The sequence below is a fragment of the Rhea americana genome, unplaced genomic scaffold, assembly GCF_003343005.1.
Source record: "Rhea americana isolate MKP2758 unplaced genomic scaffold, rheAme1 scaffold_120, whole genome shotgun sequence".
Lineage (NCBI taxonomy): Eukaryota > Metazoa > Chordata > Aves > Rheiformes > Rheidae > Rhea > Rhea americana.
Window position 1 is genome coordinate 2,846,790 of NW_028185262.1, and position 3,036 is coordinate 2,849,825.

General features: G+C 56.7%; 1 long non-coding RNA gene across 2 annotated transcripts in view; it reads left to right on the top strand.

Moving 5' to 3' along the window:
• Positions 1 to 1,817, top strand: part of LOC146600478 (uncharacterized) — a 14,881-nt gene extending 13,064 nt beyond the window's left edge. For both annotated transcript variants that reach the window (XR_014898182.1, XR_014898181.1), the window contains exon 3: positions 1,706 to 1,817. This is a non-coding gene — a long non-coding RNA (uncharacterized LOC146600478). The remainder of the gene's footprint in view (positions 1 to 1,705) is intronic.
• Positions 1,818 to 3,036: the final 1,219 nt, after the last annotated feature.

Consider the following 3,036-nt stretch of genomic DNA (forward strand, 5'->3'; position numbering starts at 1 on the left):
CGGTGCCCGTTCGTCCCGCGGGGAGCGGCCCCGAGTCCTGCAGCGGCCGGCGCGACACGCCCGGGTCGCTGCAGCTGCGGACCGCGGGTGGCGGCGTGACAGCCCGCGGCGCCGGGGAGGCGCCGCGGGGCTCCGCGCACGCCCGCGCAGCTGCCTCCCTTACCTTGCCACTCTGCAGTCCTCGCCTGTCTCCCAGCTTTCTGCCCCGTCCCTCGAAAGCGCTTCTCTGCCGCTCCGCGGGGCCGCTCCGCCGGCTGGGGAGGGGGCGCGGAGCCGCCTCCCGCTGCGCCGGCCCCGAGCAGCGGCCGCGCCGCGGGCCGAGGGTGCGCGCAGCGCGGCGGAGGGGCTGCCCGAGGTGCGCTCTGCTTAAAACTGGCAGCAGTTTTCGAGCTGAGCCCTTTTTTTTTTGTCTCTCCCTCCTTCCCCCCGTCCGTTCCTCCCTCCCTCCCTCTCTTTCCTCTCTCCTTCTTTCCCTCCCCTTCTCTCTCTCACTCTCCTGCATTCAAGGATGGCACAGCGAGCCACTGTGTATTTATGTACATAATAAGGCAGCTCGTCCCCTCCACTTCATTTGCATCATTACAATATCTGTACAAGCACATCACATTGTCTGTTGCTTGCACCTTTTGTTACGGTTGCTGTCACAGTCTACGCGACTTGACTTTCATATTTTAAATGAATTGATATTATACCAACAACACACACACACAGACACACACACACACACACASACACACACACACACATCCCAGGCGCTGGAAACCCGGGCTCGGCGCGCAGGGTCTGCAACCCCAGCCTCTCCCCAGCCGCTCTCTTATTTCAGTGGATCTCAAGGAAGATGGGATGGGGGGAGAAGATCTGTAGTAAATTATTAGTAGAAATTGTTCCTATTCGTATTATTTTTTTTCCACTCCCTGGTGAAGGTTTTTTTTTTCTTTTTGCGTTGACCAGCCTGGCTTTTGTATAACCTCGTTTCTCTTCTCCCCCGTGTTTCCCCATCTAAAATCAATCTTTCGGGCTATGCACCTGCACGTAAGAGAGGCAGCGGAGAAGCTGGAAGGGGCGAAAGCCGATATTACGCGACGAATCGTTGTCGCAGCTAGCAAAGAAACGGTAAAACACACATCTCTCGTAGCCCATCGGGCAACTTAGCCAGAACGAAAGTCTTTGGCAGTGCCGGCGCCGCAGCCTCAGCCCCGGCTGGGAAATCCTCACCTGCGGCGTGTTTCCCTGCCGGGGCCGCGGGGCGGTTTATGCGCGGGGGCGGCGCGACCACCGTGCGCGGCCGCGGGGGCGGCGGGACAAAGGCCGGAGCGGCCGGCGGGGGCCCCGCGGGAGCGGGSAACGAAATACGGTTGAGGAAGGGAAGGAGAAAAAGTTTCGCGGGAGCAAAATTATCATCATAATGGAGGTAAAAATGTGAGCAGGGGAAAACGGGGGGGGGGGGAAGCCTATTCTGCTGGCATTTTCTGTCTTTGTGATATGGTTCGGGGGAAAAAGGGTCCTTGATATGCGGCAGATAATTCTTATCAGCCCTACGCAGCCTATTTCCAAAGTAAGTGTTTTAATTACTCCTCCTGTATTACCCTTCATCCTCCGAGAAAAGATACATCGCCAGATTTATGCAGGGGAAAAAATACAAAAGAATGTGGTATTAAAATATATACATATATATATATCCCCCTCTTTTTTCCCTTGTGCCCAGGAAGAGAGAGAAGCTGTCACCAGCCGCGTCCAGGGATCGCCCCAGCACGGAACGACTCTAAAACGCGGGGCCGTCGCTCAGGAGGAAAAACTGCTGGAAAAGCGGGTGTTGAAGCCTGCGGATTTTTCCCCAGGCGGGGACCGGCGGGGGGGGCTCCGGTCCGGGGGTTCGGGGGCTTTTGAGCCTCGCGAAGGAGCAGGGCTGCAAGCCGAGGCTCGCCGTGCTCCCGCCTGCCGCCGGCCGGGCTGTCCCGGGCTGTGCCGGGGCCAGGACACCCCGGAGTGCCGCAGAGGCATTGGGGGCCGGGGGGAAGGGCGATTTCCCCCTCATTCCCGCTGGAAGAGAAGGATGTTTTCCTCTGCTGCTTAGCTCTCTTACTAAAGATGTCACCTGAAAGTCTGGGAGGAAGGGAGGACCGTGTTCAGTTCTCTTCCACGGTAACAACCATATATTCTGCATATTGAAAAATAAGATAGACAGTGGGGAAAGCTTTTTTTTTTTTTTTTTTTTTTTTTTTTTTTTTTTAACAACCTTTTCAATATTGATTCAACAACAACAACAAAAAATAGAGGGAGAAAATTTAAAAAAGAGAAGAAGCAGCACCAGCAGCAGGGAGAATATAGGCTCAGCAACTCTCCAGGTTCGCTTCCTTATTATTACTATCCAGGGGTAATTTTTCATCTCTGCTAGCTAATCTTTGTTCCTTGTGAAGATAATGAATAGCCCAATCCTTATCTCCTGGGCTCCTGGAGGCTGCTGGAGAATGGGGTTGAACAGGGTTGAAAATTGGTTCCAAAGTGCTGCTGAATAAATGGTGTTCCTTATCTCTCGCTTCCAGATTATCGGAACCCTTTCAAAACTCACACAACAAATACAGCCACCGCATCTAATGCATCATTTACCAGAGCAGATCTCCGCGTTTGATCGGCAGATAGGCAAAATCTATGTATTCCTTGCTTTACTTAGTATGCATGGGCGCCGGGTGCGTGTGCATGAGGAGTGCCCCCGCCGGGCCGGCCGGGCCGGGCCGGTGACCCCCCTGAGGCTCTTAGCACACAGGTCTTTGCTGCGGGATGAGCCGGGGGAGGCCAGCGTCCCCCGGCCGTCCCCGAGCAGCGGGGGACCGCGGCCCGGCCGCGCGGAGCCCGAGCGCAAGCCGCGCTGCAAGGTGCCGCCACGCCGCGCCTTCCAAAATCGGGGTTTTGCTGCGCCGAGGAGCTGGCAGATTTGCAGAGAGAAAGGGGAAGAGAGGTTTGCTTAACCCCCCAGGCCGGCGCTGCACTCCCAGCCGCGCTCCCGCTCGCGCTGTCCCACGCCCGGCCCCGGCCCGG